Source organism: Vicugna pacos, unplaced genomic scaffold (genome assembly GCF_048564905.1).
Source record: "Vicugna pacos unplaced genomic scaffold, VicPac4 scaffold_20, whole genome shotgun sequence".
Taxonomy (NCBI): domain Eukaryota; kingdom Metazoa; phylum Chordata; class Mammalia; order Artiodactyla; family Camelidae; genus Vicugna; species Vicugna pacos.
In genome coordinates, this window is record NW_027328741.1 from 82,562,218 (window position 1) to 82,585,950 (window position 23,733).

Sequence of the window (23,733 nt, forward strand, 5' to 3'; positions counted from 1 at the left end):
AAGAAAATAGAATTTGAACATAAGGTTGTAGAAGTAAAAGTATAATTGAATGAGAGAAACTTGTATGTTCAAGTTCAGTTTCTGCTTTGAGCTGTAAGGTGAATTCACAGACCTCCAGCTTTCCTGTGGTTCTCGCTCTTCGGTGGACTCCATTACATTTTAATTCTCTTTTGTGTGGATTTGTAGTATAAGCCAAATGCCTTTCTTTGATCCCTTATCAGTATTGTGGAGTGGGAGATGATTTCTTACCATTTCTGTTGTGACCACTTAATTAACAAACGTCTTTAACTTCCTCTTAGGACCCGTGAACTTGAGCACATTTCCCCACTCGCTGTCAGCAATCTTGTCCATCACAGTTCCCTGCATTCTCGGCTTTCTCCCGGGACCCGTAGACAACCTTGTTTTTCTAGCAGTGAGATAATTTTTCAGATTGTGAGTGTTCTAAAATACTTGAGTTGATTCCTTCCTGGGGATTTGCATGAAAAGGTATGAAGCAGCTTTCCAGGATGGCCTAGATAAGCAGCAAAGATTGCCTCAGCCTTTTGCCTATAAAACTGCAGTTTAGTTAGGAGGGAAATAAACCATGGTGTTTAACATATTTTCAGTAATTGGCTTAATTGCATGGTTGGAATTAAAGCATTGGAATTGTTGTTCAAAAGATAAAAATCCCTTGTCCTACATGGAAAGTCGGAGCTCAGTGCACCAATGTGATGCTTCATGTGCTGTGATTCACAGCAGCCACTTATCCTTTCAAACATCATATCTCAGGGTAGTTTGGGAGAATGTTGTGAAAATGTTGTGGACATATCTGCTAGCAAAACTGATTTGCCTTTTTATTTACATAAAGCAGGTCTAATCTTACAACTAAAAAATACCTTTTGGTGTAGTTATTACTACATATATATGTATGAACAGTATGATTTAGAAAAAAATAATTGACTATGATGTCTGCTTTTCAATCTGGTGAAATAGGAGGAATAATCTAATACCTTGAAAACATTGTTACATGCCACTTAATTTTTTTGTTTTTGTTTTTAATTGAAATCTATTTGATGTACAATATTATTTAACTTACAGGTGTTTTTGTACATCATGATTCGTAATTTTTATATTCATTTATAGTTATTATCAACCATTGCCTATATTCCCCGCATTGTGTAATAAATAGACCCTTGCAACCCATTTCATGCCTAATTGTTTGTACCTCTTAACCCCCTCCCCCCTCCTCTACTGATAGCCACTGCTTTGTTCTCTACATCTGTGAGTCTGTTTCTTTTTTGTTATATTTACTAGTTTGCTTTATTTTTCAGATTCCACAAATAAGTTATATCATATGTGCTGGTTAAATTTTGTATTCCAGGTTTGAAACACATTTAATTTGATTAAAAAAAAAAACACTTTCAAAGCAAATGCTCTTGAGTTAGTCAGACCTGAATTCAGATCTGAGTTCCACCATGGACCAGCTGTGCAGGCTTTGTGAAGCAAGCTGCTTTATTTCTCTAAACCTCAGTCCCCTTATCTGTAAAATGGGACTGAAGCCTTTATCTTAGCATTGTTAGGACTTAAGCAAAATAAAATATGTGGGGAAAAAAAGTACCTAGACTGGAGTGAGTGCTCAATATGAGATAGCTCTTACTGTGGTTAGAAAATAACTTTTCTTTGCCAGAAAGTAAAGCACAAATGTTGGAATATGAATTCAAGATTATTGTTTGATTTGAGTTTTGGAATCACTGTTTCACGAGCGATGAGAAGATTTAGTTCACACTACATACTTAGTGAGAGAGTTTTTAGTGAGAGACTACGAGAGTGTGTAATGTTTCTTAACATTCAGGTTATAAAACTGAAGAGTAATTTTAATCAAAACTACTATCAAGCTGGCATCATTCCTGTGATTATTTTGCCCCCAAGATGTTTGCATTGATAATTTACATGGAGAACTTTTATTGGAAAAGAAAATCTCTTTGATTTCCATAATGATAAAGCAGTAAAGAATGCTGGTCTAGTTCTCGTGTATTGAGGTATCAAAAACCCAGATCAAAGACACATGAAAAGCATTTTCTTTTCTTCTTCTTCTTCTTTTTTTTTTTTACCTTTTAGTCATTTCCCTTTAGAACACCTGTCTTCCTGTCAGAAGATTTTGCATAAACTTAGACTGTTATTGTATTACTGAGTTTTAAGGTGGCAAGATTGGAAGTGACATATCTTTTTTTTTTTAATTGAAGTATAGTCAGTTATAATGTGTCAGTTTCTGGTGCACAGCATCATGTCCCAGGCATGCATATACATACATACATTCGTTTTCATATTTCTTCCTTAAATTATTATTGAAGTGATAGTTCCTCCATATCAATTAGGTGATAAATAAGAGTTATGGATCCTCCCCACCCCCATGATCTCCCTACCCTATTATTAGACAGAGCAAACAGCAGTGAATACATTCTTTTCTTAAGTGAGAAACACAATGAAAGTCAGCTCACAAAACCAAAACTTGTTTGTGAGATATCTGGCAAGTTTGGCAAATCCCACTTGTGATTAACTGGGGTCATAGTTCCTAAAGGCCTACAATTGTAACCCTGCCTCCTTAGGGGAGGGTGACAGTGGGCCAGGCAGGTCACCTCTGTGAGTCGCAGAGCCCTCTGGAGTTCACAAGTCACCTGTGTGCTTAACCTCCAGCCACTGCGGCCCCTCCCTCTGGCCCCTCCTGCCTGTGTGACCTTCCTGGCTCACCCTGTATCTGCTGACACCTCTCTGGGTGTGTCTTATCATAGATGCATATGCATCTCTAACTAGAATTTTTAAAATCCAGATTTTCTTTTGCCTTTTGTTTCCTGCCTTCTTCCTCCAGTGTCCAGTATAGGACGCTCCAGTCTATTTCTTTAAGGAAAAAAGTTTAATTAATGAACAGGATGCTGTCAGTGTGGTATAGCAAAATGCAGAGAAAAGACAGGTTAAAGCTGCTCTTAACTTCTCTCTGTTCAATCCCCAGTTGGGTGGAATGGTGCTGAGCAGCAGCCAAAGCTGTGGCAGTGGAAATTACTTGTTTCAATATTGAATGAAGGCTCAGCTGAGAGAGACAAGTTTTAGGGCTGTTTATTTCCCTTTGTGGAATTAAGGTGGCTTTCCTTTGCACAGTGTGTCTCCTCAATTTAGGAGCCAAACAGCCTGTGCCTGTTGGTCAGGTCCGCTTAATTCTGCAGCCTTGGCGGATGTGATGTTTTCATAACAGAAGGGAAGGGTAGGCAGCAATCCTCAGAGCCTTTAAGGAATTCAGATTTGACCATTTGTTACCCAATTATATGCGATTTTGTGTGCAGACCTATGGAATTTAATTTGTAACTTTTGAAGGCCCTCACTCTGCAGGATAGTGGGTGAAAAGTGGAGAGATGGAAAGAAGCAGAAGCCCCTGCCATCACAATTCACCATCTGCATTGGATTTGATGCAGCTAAGGAAGGGAAACCTAAACCATGTGATGGGGTATGTGTGTAGCCCAGCACAGACCAGCATGTGTTGTGAAACATGAGCCATTTAGTCTTAGAAGACAAAGCACATGCTGTTTTCCACCATGGCTGATCCAAACTGCATTCCCACCAGCAGTGTAGGAGGGTTCCCTTTTCTCCACAGCCTCTCCAGCATTTGTCATTTGTGGACTTTTGAATGATGGACGTTCTGACTGGTGTGAGGTGATACCTCACTGTGGTTTTGATTTGCATTTCTCTGATAATTAGTGATACTGAGCATTTTTCATGTGCCTATTGATCATTTGTATTTCTTCCTTGGAGAATTGCTTGTTTAGGTCTTCCAGCCATTTTTGAATTGGGTTGTTTGTTTTTTTTCTTATTAAGTTGTGTGAGCTGCTTATATATTCTGGAGATCAAGCCTTTAAAAGACTAGGAATAGACTTACCATATGACCCAATAATCCCATTCCTGGGCATATATCCAGACCCTACTTCAAAAAGACACCTGCACCCTAATGTTCATAGCAGCACTAGTTACAATAGCCAAGATATGAAAACAGCCTAAATGTCCATCGACAGATGACTGGATAAAGAAGATGTGGTATATTTATACAATGGAATACTACTCAGCCATAAAAAACGACTGCATAACGCCATTTGCAGCAACATGGATGTTCCTGGAGAATGTCATTCTAAGTGAAGTGAGCCAGAAAGAGAAAGAAAAATACCATATGACATCACTCATACCATGAGATGGGAATCTAAAAAAAAAGAAAGGAAGGAAGGAAGAAAGAAAAAGATAAATGAACATAAATGCAAAACAGAAACAGACTCATAGATGTAGAATATAAGCTTGTGGTTACTGAGGGGGAGGGGGATGGGAAGGGACAGAATGAGAGTTTGAAATTTTACTGACAGGCATATGTAGAATAGATAAACAAGATTATATTGTATAGCACAGGGAAGTGTATATAAGACCTTGTGGTAGCTCACAGTGAAAAAGAATGCGACAATGAACATATGTATGTTCATGTATAACTGAAAAACTGTGCTCTACACTGGAAATTGACGCAACATTGTAAACTGACTATAACTTAAAAAAAAACCACATTCTTCTGCATTGATATCACTCATCTGATGTTGCAGCTGCTTGGTGACAGCGTTCTCATTATCAGCTATTTAAATTTCAGAAGTGATACTGTACCTTTATTTCTTTAGAAACAAATTAAGTGCACCAACCTGATTTGGGGATTATTAGCATTCAGCAAATCACTCCTTAGAGCCATGCATCAGAATATTATTATTCCTGTAATTTTACATGTGTTAACCCTCCTCATTACTGTTCTGCTCATTTGCGTGCTGCATATATAGAACCCTAGGAGCAGTTTTCGGATTTTAAAGAAAATTGATCTGTGTAGTATGTGGCTAGCAGACTTGGGATCCTAACAGTTGTCACATCAGAGCACCAGGCTTCAATGTTCACAGCTGTCTACAGCTTAATTTTTTTGGTTATTACTCTTGTTATTTAGATCATCAAGTCTGGATTAATGTTTGCTAAGAGTTCTTAGTTCAGGGATTGCTTTTCTTTATAAAGCAGAAATGGAAATAATTTCCAGTAAATGTTGAATTTATGACATGAGAAACTGAGAAAGATAGCTATGCAAGAAATTTTTTTATAGCAGTATGCTAATTTAAGGCATTATTTGTATACATATTTTAAAGATCATAAATGGAAGTGAGTGTGTGTGAGTGTGTGTGTGTGTGTGTGCGTGCGCACGTGTGTGTGTGTGTATTTCAAGAGGAAAATGTTTCACATGATAACCTACGTAGGTAAATATCCAGGCAAAAGCAATGCAGTTTTTTTTTCCCTCAAAGTTTCTAAATGTGACATAGCATAGAAAAAAAGTTAAGAGAGGAAGATCCCTTAATAATTAATTGCCTGAGGGGCATGCCTGTCTATCTACATGTTTAATATTTCTGTATGGTTGGTGACAGAGACAGGTTGTAATGAAGTGAACAGAAAAGTGAACATGGCCACTTCGATTTTATTTCTGTACTCTTTTGCTCTGGTTTTGGAGAATTAATCCTCCTGTTAGTTCTTTTACTATAAAATAGTGATTATGGTACTGAGAAGGACATTGCAAATTATTCAAAGCCAACTGCTTATAGAACTTACAAGTGGCTGTCTTTGAACTTTCTAGTAATTACTTATAGGAAATACCAGGGAAAGGTTATTAGTGATATCAATAAATGTTTACTCAGGGCCTTTAAGGCACCAGGCAGGAGCAGGGAGCCCAAGATCCTAGAGGTCTGCAGGTCAGCAGGGACAGCCTCGGCTCCCCCACCATGCTGTCTGCCACCCTTTTTCTAGAAAGATGGCGATTTTCCTAGCTCACACCCAGAAGAGAGACTGAAGTGAAAAGTCATTCATTTGATAAGTATTAGATGGAACAATAAGGCCAGAGGATCGTGAAGGTGTGACCTCGCCCGATGGCTCTCTCCCTCTCCGTCTGTGTCCGTCAAGATAGCAGAGCCAGTCAGTGACAGTCAGTTCTCTAGCCCCAGATGGTGATTTTTATCTGTTGAGTTTTAACATGTGCCCAGTCATGACAGTGGAACCTGGGAGACCACTGAACACCGCTGGGATGCACTTGCCCTTCCTGCTGCTTGGGGACAGGCGGTTCTGGGTCCGGCGCTACACAGGGCAGGCAGCTGAGATGTGTTGGGTCTGGCAAGTGGGCCCAGGAGAGGGGGCCACAGCCAGACTGCAGTTTCAGACGTGCTGCCGGGGAAGTCCTTACTTGGGGTCCGTCATGGAATACAGTGAGTTAAGTGCTTCTGTGTACTTCAGTAATACAGTGGAAATACATGAACTGGTAATCACCAAGTGGCTTGAAAATTCACTCTTGATAGGTGAGAATTGTATGTAAGATATAGATACAGTAGTTTTCATATTCACAGTTTGACATAAGCTGCCTGCCTTCTGGTTTGGCTTTTTTCTTCCTTGATTAAGGTACTGTGGGCTTCACAATCTTATTTTGAACAAAGCTCAAAACATTCTGTTTTGGAATGTGGCAAGCTACCCAAGTTCACCTTGGCTCAGCAGGCCGGGGCCTCCCAGCTGCCCTGCGGATGGGACCGCGCATGCTGCGAGGCCTCACTCACACGTGCATCTCCAAGTTCTGGTCCCGTGAGTGGATGTGTGAGATTGCTGGGCTATTTAAAGCATCTTCTAACACTTGAAAATATGTGCTTTAAAAAGTTGATGGAATTGGGGAAAAAAGATGTATTTTCCTGTTTTGTCTTGGCCTTTTCTGTTAGCACGTCCCTGGTGAGTATTTCATTGGAAAGAACAGCACAGCAAAATAAATTCAGTTTCTTAATGAGATAGCACATCTGAGTTAGAAGCAAACAGATAACCTGAAGCCATGCAGTAAGTTTACACAGCCTTCCCTTGGCAGGGCTATCTTCCTGCATTGCTGAAAACACAATCCATCAATAATTCAGTGGAGTTACATTTGGTTATAAGAAGGCAGCCATTTGGGTTTGAGACTTTCATTCCGATCCTTTGTCATAATTCACAGGATGGAGTAACCTATCATTACCGTGGCTCGTGTCACACGTCAGTAAAGGGCCAAGAGGGACGTATTTCTCATCCGCGGTGAACGTTTTATTATTTCTCTGACGCTTCCCTTGACTTTGATATGCTGCTGCTTTGTCATAAATAACACTTGTATGTTGCTTGCGTACGTAAACAGTGTAATGGGACCAGGGTAAAAACCCACTAAAATAAATATGAAAATTCACTTGAGTTTTCTGAGCTAGAGACCTTTTAATTGTTTAAGAAAACGCCTGTGCCTGTTAGAGGTGAATGACCCTCCTTTCTGGTACTTGGGGCTGGGAGGCGTACGGTTCTGTATGGTAATCTGTAGGGTTCTGCGAGGTTTGCTAGACGTTACAGTAAATTAAAAGGGCTTTACTTATTAGTAACACGGTCGAAACCCTTTTTTGTTTCCCTAATACCACATACTTTAAGGAAATTGAAAATTAACGCTAAGTTCTAAGAAGAGCTTCAGCTGTTGTCGACACTTAAAATTTTTTCTCTAGTTTCCGAAGAGGTCACTGTGCTTCTTGGGGGGATAAATGCATTTTCGTGTGTTTATCATAAAGTGATAGAAAGAACACGGACGTTGAGCAAGTGATAAAGTGGCTTCAGTCCCGACACAACATTGTACTGTGTGCGTTTGTACGTTCCACTTAATCATTCCAGGCCTCAACTTTCCAGGCTGTAAGATAGAGATAACCACACCAGTTCTGCAGGGTTGTTGTGAGAATCAAATGTGACAGCCTGTTTTCACCTAGTCCATTGCCTGGTATATAGACTTTTTATTTTGAAGAAATGTTAGACTTAACAGAAGAATTGTAAAAATGGTACCAGGAGTTCCCTGTGGCACTCAGCCTCCCCAATAATAACTACACAGGTATCAAAATCAGCACATTAATGCTGGTGCAGTACCATTGATGGAGACTTGATCCAGATGTCACTGGTTTCTCACAGTTGTCCCTCTGCTGTTCGAGGTTCCACCCAGCGTTGCATCTGGGACAGTTTCTGTCTTTCCTTGTCTTTCATGACCTTAGTACTTTTGAAGGGAACTGGTCAGCTTTTCATAGATTGTCTCTCACTTTGGGTTTATTCACTGCTTTCTCAGGATTAGATGGAGGTTGTCTGTTTTTGGCAGGAACACCCTCCTGACCGCATCGTGTCAAGGGGTGTGTGATGCCCACGTAACTTACCACTGGTGGTGTCAGCCGTGACCGCTGGGTTCAGGTGCTGTCCGTGGGGCCTCTCCCCTGCGGGGTTCCCCTTTTCCTCTCAGAGTGTCTTGGGGGAGGCATTTTAGACTGTGCACGTATCCTGTGCCCCCACTGATTTTAGCATCCCTGGTGGACTTTGCCTGCAACTATTATTTTATGATGCTCTGATGGTTATTTTCTTTTTCTCTGTCCTCCATTTATCAGTTTCAATTTTTCTTTAAGGAAAAGCTGCCCTTTCTTCCCCTGTTTACTTATTTATTCAGTAATTTGTAACACTGTGTGCCCATGGCTACTCGATGAATTATACATTTCATTCTGTGGGTTATAATTCAGTGCTGTTGCTGTTGGTTTTATTGCTCAAGTGGTCCAGCTCTGGCCATTGGGAGACCCCTCAGGCCGGTTCCCAGGCCCTCGCCAGGACTGCATCCTCTTTCTGAGTACATCCTCTCTAGCACCACAGGATGCTCTGGGCACCTGTCGTGTTTTTCCCTGCCTTGGTCCTGGAATCACCCAGTTCCCCAAAAGGCCTTGTAAACTCCCTTGAAAAATAAATTAGCCATCTGTCACTCAAAATACATTATTCTAACCCTTGATGTGATATTTTGCGTATTTCTCTTTTGGTCTCCGAATGCAGTCTTAGGGAATTGAGTCTCGGCCAGTGGGAATGACTGCTTCCCAGCCTCTAGAAGAGAAACACAACACCTGCCTGCAACAGGCACCTACTTTTTGTCCCCAAAATTGTCAGGGAACAGTCTGGCTAGTCACTGGAAATTAAAACTTGATCGTATACCCTTTGTTCTTTCAGGGCTCAATGCGTTCTGTCATTCATTGCTACCTTTTAAAGTCTAGTGTGGTTTCCTTTCATTCATCTGTTTTGTAGCCACACTTAGATGACTAGAAAATGATGTACTGTCTACTAAGTGAAATATCTACTTCTGTTATTATGACTCTGGGAAAATCAAGTTCTCCTTTTAGCCATTACTTTGTAAAGTTCTTTTGGAGCTAATTATGATGGAAGTGAGAGTGTACTAGAGATCTTGTCTGTTTTGTAGAGTCTGGCTCATTTTGGACATTGATAGGAAAATATATATTTTAATATGCTGTGAGTCACCACTAGGGGGGCTCCTGGGTAGCCAGTTACCCACTTGCTCTTTATTCTGGATTTCCTGAGGCGGAAGGATTGAAAGCAAAGGTGGAGAGAGGAAAGCCATCAAGTGGGATCAAAAAGAAAACTGGAGTGGCCATGTTAATATTGTACAAAATGGAGTGCAAGAAAAAAGGAACTTAACAGGAAAAACAGTTAAATTTGTATATGTTGATAAACTACACCTTTTATCTGCCAGGAATATATGACAATTCTGGACCTTTGTGTACTCAGAAAGATATCACATAACTATTATTAATATATATGTAAATGTTTAAGGGTTTATTATGAGAAATAATTAGCTAGTTCCTAACATTTGTAAGATTTGGAAGATATATTTTTCCAATAATCCTGGTAACTCTTCGAAACCTTAGACTTATTGCACATTATATACACACACACATACACACACTAGATTATGAGTAGATTTTTTTTTTGGCAGGGGCAAGTAATCAGGTTTATTTATTTTTTAGAGGAGGCACTGGGGATTGAACCCAGGCCCTCATGCATGCTAAGCACGTGCTCTACCACTGAGCTATACCTTCCCCCCAAGTGAGTAGTATCTTGAGACATCTTTTTAATGATAAAGCTAGAGCTTTAAAATTCCATAACAGAAGTTCAGTTCTAGGAAATATGAATACTGTGGATGAAAGTACTCAGATGTGGTAATCAAGAAAAGCAGAATATAAAAAAAATTGGCAAAAACCAAATGTAGGAAGTGAGTGAACAGGATGAAACAAATCTAGCAGAAGTTGAATTAATGTACATTTATTGCTACTTCAAAAAGTTGGTAAGAATCAGCACTCTGCCTGGGGAGACGAAGGAGCCCTGCCCTGGGGGGTGCAGCCCCATATCAGCTCGCGCCCTGCGTGCCGGCCCGGGTGGTATTTGAGGCCTTTTCTCTGTGCCCGGGGTGGAAAACCCAGCGCAGCCCCTGCTAGAAGGCCCGATGGCAGGCTGCCTCCTCTGCTTCTCAGGGTGTCAGGCCTGGCCTTTAGCTACAGTGAGATGGAGATAAATGGGCCGCCTTTGAAGGGCTACTAAGTTTAGTCTTTTGGGCTCTGAGTCCGTGATTCAGGAAGTGCTTTTGTTTCAGTGAAGGAAGGGTTGCCTGTGGTTCCTGCCTTTGAACTTGGGATCTGAACACATCTCCCATCACTGCTGTGGCAGCCGCGTGCATAGCAGTGAGCAGTGCAGACTTTCTGGAGCCAGTGTTCTGGGCAGGATGCTGAGATTCCATCCCGAGCCTGTCCCGTCTGAGTGCCGGGCACACCAGCTGAACAGAGGGCCAAGTGACCCACTGCACAGCTCCCCCTGCCTGGCCGGTGTCTTCTTGGGGTTGGCTCGTGGAGGCCTCTGTTTAAATCGTGTGAGGCTCACCCTGGCTCCAGCTCCAAAATTCTGACTGATCAGGAAGGTACACTTGCTCAAGCTCCTGACCAAGTTGCCAGGGAGGGGCGCCCCCTCTCCTCTTCCCTGGGCTTGCCCTCCAGTTCCCCAGAATGCCCCAGATAGGGTGTCAGAGGGGGAGGCCTGTCAAGAGTGCCCGGTAATTTGAAAACAGATGAAACACTATTTAGTGTTTTTTCATTTCTGATGTTTAACTTCAAATTTACCATTGTTAGTGGTTCTAAAATTCTGGCAAATTAGGAAGTAAATGAATGCTCCTTGAGTGTCTTGATGGAGTTACCATTTCTTTGAGAGGAGACAGTTTTCCCCGCTATTCAAGACATCTTTTTTCACCCGGACTCAGTGTGACTGTCAGATGTCGCTGTGCAGTTGAGTGACAGTGGGGAAGCAGCCTGCAGGGGAATGTCTGCTTGGATAACTGACATCTCCAGCATTTTTTTTTTATTCCCTCCACTTATAATTTTGTAGTAGTTTCCTGAAAGTAGAAGATTAAGAATTTTAACTCTATCTCTTTTCCACCAAGTAATCCAAATAACTATTCACTTGCCCTCTTGAAACCTTAGTTTGCACGGTTATGACATAGGGGTACCTAACTTCCATACCTTACAAGTAGTGAAGAGACTAAGAAGAACCACTGTGTCACTGCTGGGGACCTGTGGAAAGGAAGCCTTTATTACTGAAATGTCATCAAGCATTGCTTTGGTTTCTATTGCTAATAACAGGGCACAGTTGTCCTAAATTGCCTGTTAGGAATTTAGAAATGATGTTCTTCATTTCATAGCTGCAGATAGAATGATGGAGACAGCCCCGGGGCACAGAAGACCCTCAAGTCTTGTTTTCTGAGTCTGTTTAGGGGCAGTCCCTATAGCAGAGCATGAGGAAGATGAACCCAGTAGCACCGCACCTCCAGCATCCTCGGGGGACTCGGGCAGGGTTCTGACAGAGCCACCGCTAATCTTTCTTTTTTGCTCTCTTGGCTTCCCTGAAAGTGGTCTACTTGATCAACTACCTTATAAAACTACATGGGATCATTTCATTTCATACTATTTTCTGTGGATTTCTAGCATTTCACTGTTTTTCCATTTTCTAAGAAAGCAGTGACTCAGAATTTTCACTTGACCCCGCCTCAAGGAGGAATTCGAAGGAAGGACGCTCTGCCTGTCCTGGGGTCTAGAACTGAAAATGTTCTCCGTGGCTTCAGGGGAAGGGATCAGGCTGTGAAGATGGAGAATTCACGTCCTGCTTTCCCAGATGAAACCATAGGCGAGGAATGGAACCTCCAGGGAGACTGGCCAAAGACAGAGTAAAACAAACAGAGGTTCACTGACTCTTTCATCACCCATACACCCGGGATGCCCAGGGATGAGTAAACAAAGGGGTGGTTTCAGTTTGGGCTCAGATGCTAAATAAAGGAAAAGGAGTCTGGGGCTCCTGGGCCTGGGGAGGCAAGTGTGGGAAACTGACAAGGAAAAGCATAGTAAACCTGGGTTATTTAGGGAGGTTCATCAAGAAGATTAAAGCCCACTTTCTCCATTTCTTAAGAGTTGTTGAGAGTCCTCCTTTTTCAGGAGGGAGACACCTTGGAAAACTTGTTGGCTGTTTTTAGAGTTTTTCCTACAACAGTTTCTCAGTGGCCTTTAACTCAAAATAACCCATCTGCCCAGAAGGCTTACTTTGGTGTGGTGTGCCCTGGTCCCCCTAGACTCTTCTGGTGGGTGATCCACACTCTTTCAAGTGAACTCCCAGGAGTACTTAGAGATATACTTGAATAAAACGTGGAACTTACTTTTAAAATTTCACCTTTCAAACACGGCACAAACTAGTGTATGCAAGTTTGATACAAATACTTGTAGCAAATAATCATAATATATACTTAGCATTTGACAGTTTACAAAGTGCTTTTGCACAAGAGTGAAGGACAGGGCTCATGATTACAGTATGAAAAAGGGAAAAAAGAGACCGAGGTAATTTGTAATTGTCTAACGTTCCTCCAGTCGGTGGCAGGGCTAGAACCAAAGCCTGAGTTCTCTCTCTAACACCTTTGCCGCCTCACCACCTGCTGAGTTCTCACCAATGAGAAGTGAACAAACTTACAGAGTAGAAGAAATATTTAGCACACCCTAGGAGGTAGTTTACTGAATTAAAGTAACAGCAACAGTACATTCCAGCTGCGTTACAGACATCAGCTTGCTTAGCCGATTTAAGGCCCTCTAAGAGTTAGAGGGAGTAACTAGACTTCAGGTTTTTCTGATGAGGAAGTTGGAGGCAAAATGCAGATGTAATTTAAGGAATATTAAACAATGTGCCGGGGCTGACCCACTAGTTAATAGTGCTGGCTACAAACCGTCGCCCGCCATCTGCTCCTACAACCAGGAAGTCGCAGTGCCGGAGGGTCCCCTTTCTCCACACCCTCTCCAGTGTTTATTACTTGTAGACCTTTTGATGATGACCATTCTGGCTGGTGTGAGGTGATACCTCCTTGTAGTTCTGATTTGCACGTCTCTGCTAATCAGCGATGCTGAGCATCTTTTCATGTGCTTGTTGGCCATCTGGATGTCTTCTTTGGGGAAATGTCTATTTAGGTCTTCTGGCCATTTTTGGATTGGGTTATTTGCCTTTTTGGTATTGGTAACTCTGAAGTATATTCGATTCAAAGCTTATTCGGTGCTTGATGCTGTGCCCAGTGCTTTGTGAAGATGAGCTCTTGGCTTACCCCCACACCAACCCCACGTGTTAGGCATCACTCCTTTGTATGTGCTGTATAAGGGAACTGTTATAGAGAGGTTGAGTCACCTGTCCAAAGTCACACAGCCAGCATGTGGTAGCGACAAGATTGAAACTCAGGTATCTGACTTAAAGCCCTTGTCTTAACTATTAGCCTTGGTCTCTAGGCTCCTTCAGTGTGTTATTTGCTTAGAATATGTGTGATATTTCAGTGACCTCACTGAGTTAAACTGTGGTTAAAGTTAAGAGTTAAAGTATTTGGAATCTGTAGGTGACTGATGGCAAAATTCATTTTACAGATCATAGTTAGTTGAGTAGTTTAGAAAGTAAGCATTTAAAAATGGGCTACTATGTATTCAGTGCCTATACCATGCCTTCTGGTTGTCAGCATTGTTAAGTAAAACTTTAGGGAAGTCGCACAAGAAGGGACAGTCTAAAGCTGAAGGACAGTCAGCAAGAATGGGTGTCGGCAGAGGTCGTGGGGTGATTGCACAGCCTCTCCCCATCCAGGTCCCTTTACCTGTGTGGGCCTGCTGCTGAGCTGTGAGTTCCTGTGGGCATTTATGATGATGAAACTTCCTGGATTCCGGGCATTGAAGGAGGTCCCCTGGACTTGGCAGACCCTCCCGCTGGGTGTTTTTAAATGTGTAAGTTTGGGTTCTGAATCCGTGTTAGGAAACAGCTCACCAAAAAGGGATAGAAAATGTCTTTGTCAAAACCTGTCATATCTTTACCCTGTTCTCTGCCCCTGTGTACGTGGCTGCTTGGCTGGTGTAGGTCAAGGAGAGTTTCCTTTTTGGAATTCAGTCTCTGAAGGGTACCTGGTGGTCACCGTCCTCACACTGCCATGCAAGCTGAGCCTGGCTGATGACTGGTGGTGTTTGTTGTTTTGACAGTAGGACTGATGTTTGGTCTTGGGGCCCTTCGTGGCAGGAAAGACTTTCTTCTGAGGAAGACCAGGCACTGCTCTTGGCAGTTAGAGGCTTACAGCATGGTCTCTGAGTCCATGTACTCGTGGTTTCTGAGTAGATTAGGTATAAACACTTCTCAGCATGTGACAGGATGAGATCCCTAGGCCATGGGTGGGACTAGGATGGAAGGCAGGGGCATCAGAGGGACTCTGAATGAGACGGGGCAGGGGCACAGTGAAGCTGTGCTGCCGCATCATTTATCTTGAGTTCCAGGGAAACATGGCCCAGCAAAAATTTGCTGGTGTCTTTGGCAGTAAAACGGATTGCAGTGCCACAGCTGGGCTGTCAGGACCAACTTGGGAGGGTGCCAGCTTGCACTCCTCCACCTTCAGACCATTTCCCATCCCCAGGTGGAGTGGGATGGAGGCTCCAAGATGGAAGAGTGTGTTTTCCATTTGGTTCTCGCCACCTCTTCCCATGTCAACACTTAGAGGTGTTCCTCTGAGTGGTGGATGGGGGCGCCTAAATGTTCTCTAAACGACATCACCCAGTCAAGTTACCTCTGCACAGTATTTCAAGACTTTGCCAGTCTGAAGACTAGAGAAGATAACCTGTATGATAAATACGTGAGTAGTCTGAGAGCTTGGTGAGGTCCAAAGTTTAGATATACATAGACACGGGTGGTAAATACATTGGAAAAGAAAGCAAGGAGAAAGATGCAAATTTTAGCTTTTCTTCCTTTAGTGAGAGTAGCTTTCCATGACCTTAACAGAATGACTGATCAGAAGGCTCTTTCAGTATTTTCTGATGAACACACAGAAACCTTGTATCTAATTCAATTCAATTCATACCTAAAAGTTTGCACAAAGAGATTGATTATGGTTACTGTAACAAACAGAAGCTGTTTATAAAAGCTGTTTGCTGAACTTTTAACATTCTTGTTTTCACCAATGAAATTTAATGATATTTGGAAATCTGGGTGGGGGGAGTTTTCTTTTGTTGAAATTCCACTTGTTTTCCTGCTTGTAGAGGTTGTTAAGGAACCATAAGCTACTGATTACTGAAAATTCCAGCAGTCCTTATTTTTTTTTAATAGAAATTCTGAAATGTATGTGGCAATAAATGCAAAGACATAGAATAGCCAAAATCATATTGAAAAAGAACACAGCAGGAGGACTTAACATTATCTGAATTTGAGACTTAATGCTAAAGATTTTATAACCAAGACAGTGAGGCATTGGCAAAATGGGAGACAGACCTAGAGAGCAGTGGTCTAACCCAGCATCTGAAAGTAGACCACTCGTGCATGGTCAAACTTAACAAGGGTGCCAAAGCGATTTATTTAATAAGGAAAGGAAAATACCTTCAATAAATGGTGTTGGAAAAAGTGTTACACAGTTCACGTTGGGTGAAGGGTACTGGAATATGCCATCCCAGAATATCCCTCTTTGTTGACTGAAAAAATAGTACACAACATGAGAATCGTGATTTAAGTTTTATCTGGGGTAAAATGAGGACTATAGCTCGGGAGACAGCCTCTCAGACAGCTCTGAGGAACTGCTCTGAAGAGGTGTGGACGTCAGTATTGATGTGATTTTGGTGACGGGGACACGTGCAGTCAAGCACACGTTTTGACCGAAGGCTGCAGCCAGTCAGGAGGAGCAGGTGTCTCCATGAATGATTTCTGTGCTTCTCTAGTTGGGAGAAGATGCGAGAATTGGGGCTCGTAAAATCTTCTCTTGAAAATATCTGACCATCTGAAGGCCTGTTCAGCCAGTTTTCCCAGAGCACAGAGCGCCTCACACCTGATCTCCACCCTGAACTCCTTTCGGGGTGTGTCGAAGGTCAGAGACTGCAGTGGCTTGTGACCTTATCCTTGTAGAGACAGATGGCGAGTGACATTATGCGCTTGGCAGGAAGAGGATTATTTTGAACTAAAGAAGACAGAGAACCAGCAGATGCAGGAAAAGCTCTCTACCTCCCCTAACTGCCATAAAATACAGTGTAAATGCCCTGTTTTATAAAGGAAATTAACATTTGTGATGATATCTCCATTCCAGGAAGAAGGCTACTCCAGGTGAGTCTTATCCCGCAAGACTCTCATCCGTGGGACAAGACAACCCTATTTACCGTGTATTTCCCCCTCACCTTCTCATAACTTGCCTCCCCAATTCGAGATTCCCAAGCCGCTTTTCCTTTAACTCAGCCTAAGATGGTCCATAAGCCTCCTTGAAACTTACCTCTTTGTTAGACTGCCAAGCGTGTGCTTAGGTACACGTGTAATTAAGCTGTTTTTTCCTTGTTAATCTCTTTTATTTTTCTGTGCATTTCACTCAGTGTAAGTTATAACCATGAATGTAAAAATCTTACCCAAATAACCCACAGATTTTTTGCATTTCTTATTCTGATCCTCTGTCCTGCTTTCCTTAAAGTATCAGACAGCTTAGACCCACCAGACTGGGCCTTTCCGTAAGTGTGAGTTCCTTCTTTTCCCCTCACCCTGCCTAGTTTAAATTCTGCCGTCATCTTGCTTTACGGACATGGAGTCAGGAATCCCAGGTAGGAGGCAGTCACAGTAGCTCATTTGCTCCTCAGGCGTTTGCTGACTACTTGCTCTGTACGGTGAATGTGCAGAGGAAGGGCTTGCTTGCATTGAGAGGCTGTGCAGGAATGGAACAGGCTGGACGGGGGAACCCAGGGAAGACCCAGATAAGGGATGGACAAAATGATTTACATCCAGTGTAATCTTTGGAATCAAACCAGGAAATGGGCAAATCGATTATTCTTCTCAGGAAAGGATTATCCTCATCCTTAAACACATAAACTTAAATTTTAGCTCTCTTCATCTGAGAAATTTGTTCCTTTCAAGTTTTGCACCTTTAAAAAAGTTATTTGTGTAAAGGACCCAAGTGTCGTACATGATATAAATATACACCTGCCCACAAGCACCGAGCATATTTTAGAAAATATCCCTTTGTACCTTTGATCCCAGCTGGTGGGACCATGCTGGCTCACCTTGCCTTTTCTTCTTTTCCCTCCCGTCAGTTTGATAAAGGCTACTCTTACAACATCCGTCACAGCTTCGGGAAGGAAGGCAAGAGGACAGACTATACACCTTACAGCTGCATGAAGATTACCCTGACCAACCCCCCAGTCCAGGGGGACTACCACGGTAAGCATCTCAGCTGGGAGTGTCGTGAGGTCTAGAAACCAGAGCTCTGTGGGAACCGCTGCAATGGTGGAATGGTCTTTGCATTCCCGACAGGAGTGGGTTAGTAGATTGTGCCCATCATCAGGGTCAAGCCAGAGCCCCATTAGCTTCTAGCAACTTGTCTTGTTACTAAGCTGGGTCAGGCGAGAGGAAGTGGTTCGGCTGGGCTGCACTTGGCTGGACCCGTCTGTTAGTCCTCTGCTCCCCCTTCACCACTGTTCTCTTCCACTGTTCTGCAGGTGTCTTAGAAGGCTGATGCGAGTTCTTCAAAGCTTTTGATGATTGAGTGCCTCGAATTTTAGGCTAGTAGATTCCTCAATTTTCAAAAACTATGGAGAAAAAGTTTTTTGTTCTCATTACTGTTTTCTGACTAACAAACAAAGATGAAGTGACGGATTTAACAAGTCATGGTGTCAAACATTTACCAATTTACCTAAGTTGTAGGTTAAAAAAATCTATTTTCTACAGATTTCTAAGTTTAAAAGCTTTTTCTAAGATAGTTCTCTGAGCATACCTTGAAAAGCTCCCCATCTGGCTGGTACACCAGAGAAAATGGCTTAATAGTCAACATCAGTAAATTTTCAGATTTACCAAAGCTCACTGTCAAGTATATCAGTGTTTTTTTGTTTGTTTGTTTTAGCACCTTGAAACTCTTTTTCAGATGATCACACACTTTCAGGCTCCTAAAGATCAGATAATCCCAAGTGGAATTTTATGCTTTGTGTGTCCAGGGCATTTGTGCTTAATACAGAAGTGTGGCCAGGGCTGTAACACACAGTGCATGGTTCTCACCACTCCTTTAGACATGCAGACTCCTAGGATCCACCATCAGGTGGATAAAATCAGGTGGACTTGCAAGTTCCCTGGATGATTTTTATGGCTTCTAAATTTTGTAAACAACTGACAGATACTTGTGTTGAGAAAGCCTGTCGCCACTTAATCTAGTTGATTTATATTAGCTTAAAGGCAGGATTTTGCATTTCTTATTCCTGGTGTATCTTATTTATTCCAGTCTATTCTGTTTGTTTTATTTTGTTTTCAATTTAAACTCCATCCATTAGAAAATAATATACCGCTGCCTCCTGAACAGCACAGCTTTGAACTGTGTAAGTCTGTCTTACACGTGGGTGTTTTCCCCAGGGAATACATGCAGGCCTGAGTGATCCCAGGCTGGCAGAACCTGAGGATGCGGGATTAGGATATGAGGCCCATGTCAGAAGTTCCCTATCCTCAGGTTTGGTGTCCCTGGCAAGTCCTCACCCAGCCCCTGCAGACACTGAGGGCAGTGGTACTTAGCAAACACGCAGTGAGCTCCTGCTATTTATTGGACACGCAGATCTATCCTTTTTTAAAATGAATAAGCTTTACCTTTTTGAGCAGTGTTAGGTCTGCAGCAGTGCTGAGCCCGAGCCTAGAGCACCCACGCACCCCCTGCCCCAGACTTGCACAGCCTTGCCTGGCCTTCCCCACTGTAGGCGCCACCTGCAGCGGTGCCCTCTCCACGTCGCAGGGAGGGATGGGCCGCTGGCCACGGTCAGGTCGTGGACTCCAGTTCTGCCCTTGATTGGTGGTGCTCGTGAGTTCACCTGTATTGTTGCTGGTCCTCGGCCTGCTGGGTCCCCAGCTCTGAGGAGGCTGTGGAAACTCCAGCAGAGAGTTCAGCAAGGCTCCTTGACGTTCTGCCAGGTTTGCTGTGTGTGCTTTGGTGCTCTGCTGGCTTGTGCAGATGCAGCACTGGTGGTGATCCTCTTGGGGTATTCACCCTTGTGTCACTGTGTGATGCCCCCTTTTTATCTTGGATAAACTTCCTTGTTCTGAAGTCGGCTCTGTCCTAAACTAATGTAGCTGCTCCCACTTCTTTGATTTGTGTTTCTCTGTCTCTTTACTTTCAATCCATATGTCTCTGTATTTTAAGTGGCTCTCTCATATACAACATAGAGCTGGGTCTCGTCCTTCGATCCACTCTGACAATCTTTATTTTTAATAGGTGTTTTTAACTGGTGACCACTGACTTTCAAGTAGTCATGGATATAGTTGGGTTAACATCTACCATATTTGTGGCTGTTTTCTATTTGTTGCCCATATTCTTTGTTCTATTTTTTGTCTTCCACACTTTTTCTGTCTTGTGGTTTTTAATTGAGCATTTTTTTTATTCCATCTTTTCTCCTTTCTTAGCATATCCATTATGATTCTTTTTGTCACTTTTTAAAAATTGGTTTTACTTTTTAAAGAGACTAATCCCAAGTCTTTTTTCAAATTGCTGCATTAGGTACTGTGAGTACCTTAAAATAGCGAATATTTCTAATTCCCTTGTATCATTCTGTCATTCATTTCAGTTACATATGAGAATACGTAAACACACAGATGTGTATGTAAACATACATAATAGAATACATTGTTCCCATTATTTTGAACAAACTTATTTGTTAGATCAATTAGGAATGAGAAAAATAGAAGTTTTTATATTACTTTTCCTTATCATTCTCTGACATTGAGATTTTCTTTAGGTAAATCTGAGGTTCTGGTTCATATCATTTTACTTCTCTTTGAAGAACTTTTATCATGTACTGCCCTGCAGGTCTGGCAACAGATTACCTCAGTTTTTGTTTGTCTGAGAAAGTCCTGATTTCTGGTTTTTTGAAGGAGAATTTTGCAGGGTATGGATTTCTAGGTTTGTGCGATTTTTTTTTTCAGCCCACTGACTTCTTACTTGCATGATTTTTGAGGATAAGTTAGATGTAATTGTTTTCTTTGCTCCTCCGTAGGTAAGATATCTTCCTCTCTGGCTTCTTTCAAGACTTCTTTACTTTTGATCTTCTGACGTGTGCATATGTATGCCTAGCTGTCCTGCTGAGTGTTCTGTGTGCTTCCTGGATCTGCAGTTTGGTGTCTGACATTAATCAGGGGGAGAATCTTTGCCATTACTGCCTCTCCTCCTTTTTCTCTCTCCTCCTTCTCATATTCCTGTTCTCATATCTAACACCATAGTTGTGCATAGTTCGTGAATATTCTGTTCTTGTTTTTCTTCAGTGGTTTTTCTTTCTGTTTTCTCGATTTTGGAAGTTTCTGCTGACGTATCTTCAAGCTCAGGGTTTCTTTCCTCAGCTGTGCCTGTAATAAGCCCATCAAAGGCGTACTCCATTTCCTTTACAGAGTGTGATGACTGGGGTCTCTTTTTGATTCTTTCTTAGAATTCCCAACCCTCTTACATCGCCCATCTGTTCTTGCACATTGTCTGCTTTTTCCAGGAGAGCCCTCAGCATGTTGATCATAGTTAATTTAAATTCCTTCTGAAAGTTCCAACAGCCCTGCCATGTCTGGCTCTAGTTCAGATACTCGTTCAGTCTCTTCACACTGTATTTTTTTCCTTTTCATATGCTTTGTAATTTTTTTTAAAGGAAGACGTGATATCCAGGGTGTTAAGAACACCAGGAAACAGGCCCTCAGGAGTGCGATGGGAAGTTGGGGGTGTGTTCGCTAGTCCTGTGATAGGTCTTGGTTTTCCAGTGAGTCCGTAGCTGTGGGCTGTGACCTCAACAGTGATTCTCAGTCTCCCCCATTGGGTGGGACAGGATGGCTGGAAGAGGCCATGGCTGGGTGTTTCCCTTCCCCAGGTGGGTTAGGCTCTGATAAAAGTGCAGCAGTTTAGATCGTGGTAAAATAGTTTCTCCTTTGGGCAGCCTGGTTGAGAACAGATGGCTGTAGAGTATTCAAAAATGGTAACTTTTCGTATCCCCAGGCCAGAAGCAAGAGGGGCTTTCTGTGTCACTAACTGTAAGTGCCTGGTAGAGCTCCTGGAGGTGAAGCTTACAAAGTCTGGGGCCCCTGCTATGACTGGGCCTCCCTCACAGGCATGACCATGATGTGACTAGAAATTTATCAATTACAGGTTAGGTTTTTCCTGCCCCAGCACTGATCCCATGGAGATTGCTGCGCCGGGATGTCATGATTCTCTGTATCTGCTTCTCTCTCAGGTTTGGGGGGGTAGTAGTTTGCCCTGTGACCCCATTTCTCTGACAGAGTCTGAGAAACGTTGTTGATTTTTCAGCCTGTTGAGCTATTTACTTGTCAGGATGGAATGACAGCCTCTAAGCTCTTTATGTGCCAGACTGGAAACCAGAAGCCTCTATCCTTTTGGGTTCATGTAATTTGCAAAACCTACGTAATCCCAGAGGTTGATGTTGTTTCATTAACCAGCGCTGCCTGGAGTAACCAGTCCTGAGTCCGTGTGAGTGTATCTGTGTTCCAGGCTGTGGTCATCCTTCTCGTCCACAAGCGCATGCTGGGAGGTTCTGTTACATGCTTGGTGGAATCAGTGTTAGCTCTGTCTGTGTTCACTTCGCTTTCAGTTACCTTGTGAGTTCAACCCTTCCCAGGTTCAAAGATCATGCTCTTTGACGTAGAGGACAGAAACCAAGTAGGAGTTGTTTTCTCCTTGTTGTGAGCACAGCTTTGAAAGCTTTTTTGTCATCTTTGGTTTGTTTGTCAGTCTTCAGTTTCTTCTTGGCTTTGCCCTTTCTGACCCTATTCACACAGGTATAGCCATTAGTTCAGATGTAATTTGGCCAATTCAATTAGTCTGTCTCTTTTCTGGTGTCCTTTAATCATTCTGGGCTTCACCAAACCTCATTTCTTTCTCATTGGGATCCTTTGTGATTCCCTTGTCAGGCTTTTTTTTAGCATCAAAATGTTAGCTAGCACATGTTCAGGGCTTAATGTGTGCCAGGAGCGGATAAGAGCTTCTCTTCCATTCTCACGGGGCTGTGTGAGTGATTATCCCACATTTCCCCCAGAAGGTGAGGCTGAGTCAACAGCCAGGCACAGGCTCTGCCCCAGGTCTCCCCGTACTCAGCAGGGAGCTGGGTCCAGGCGCAGGCGGTACAGCTCCCGGCTCCCAGATACACGCTACACGGCTTCTCGCCACGTTTCCTCACACTGAAAAGTAGTACAGTTTTCATCTTAATAAACTGTGCTCTGTGACTTTTGTAATTTGTAGGAATCCAGTGTTATCATGGGTGGTTTTATTCATTGTTAAGACTTTCAGTAAGATGTTTATTTAGCATCTAGGCTCTTTTCTATTATTTTTTCTGCAAACAATTTTCCATTTTTTTTTAAATTAAAGTATGGTCAATCACAATGTGTCAATTTCTGGTGTGCAGCACAATGTCCCAGTCTTGCATATACATACATATATTCATTTTCATATTTTTTCCATTGAAGATTATTATAAGATATTGAGCATAGTTCCCTGTGCTGTACAAAAGAAACTTTTTAAAAAAATCTATTTTTATATATAGTGGCTAACATTTGTAAACTGACTATAACTCAATAAAAAAAAGTGTTAAAAAAAAGAGAAAAAGAATTTAGAGTACTCTGAACTCTGTTTTTCATTTTCCAGTAATTTCTCTTGTCCATTCATAGCAAAACAGACAAATCACATGTCTATGTGAATCATCATCAAGTCAGTTTAGTAAAAGTCTAACTATGTATAAAATGAAAAACTACAAGGATATATTGTATGGAAAAGGGAATATAACCAGTATTTTATAATAACTATAAATGGAATATAACCTTTAAAAATTGTAAGTCACTATGTTGTACACCTGAAACTTATACAATATTGTAAATCAACTCTGCCTCAATAAAAAAATTAGTAAAATTAAAAAAAAGTTTATAAATATCAAACTCCCAAATTTATCCCCCCGCCTCCTTTCCCCAGTAACCATAAGATCGTGTACTATGTCTGCGAGTCTGTTTCTGTTTTGTAGATGAGTTCATAGTGTCTCTCTCTTATTTTTTTAGATTCTACATATGAATGATACAATATTGATTTTCCATTGATTTAATTAAACTGCACAATTGTTTCTAATTAACTTACAGAGCCATCATTTTATGACTAAAAAAAGATCTAACTTCCTGTATTAAATTTTAAAATAAGTATTTTTGACTTATTGCAGTTTCTTCTTAAAATATCTAGAATTTTCTAGATTTTGGCCTAATATAGTTTTTACATTTCAGTTCTTCTGTGTTCTTATTTATGCAAATATTTTTAGTAGTCCA

The 23,733-nt window shown here is 42.0% G+C and overlaps 1 pseudogene; it reads left to right on the forward strand.

Moving 5' to 3' along the window:
* Window positions 1-23,733, forward strand: part of LOC140693695 (DNA primase large subunit-like) — a 96,045-nt pseudogene that overhangs the window by 44,989 nt on the left and 27,323 nt on the right.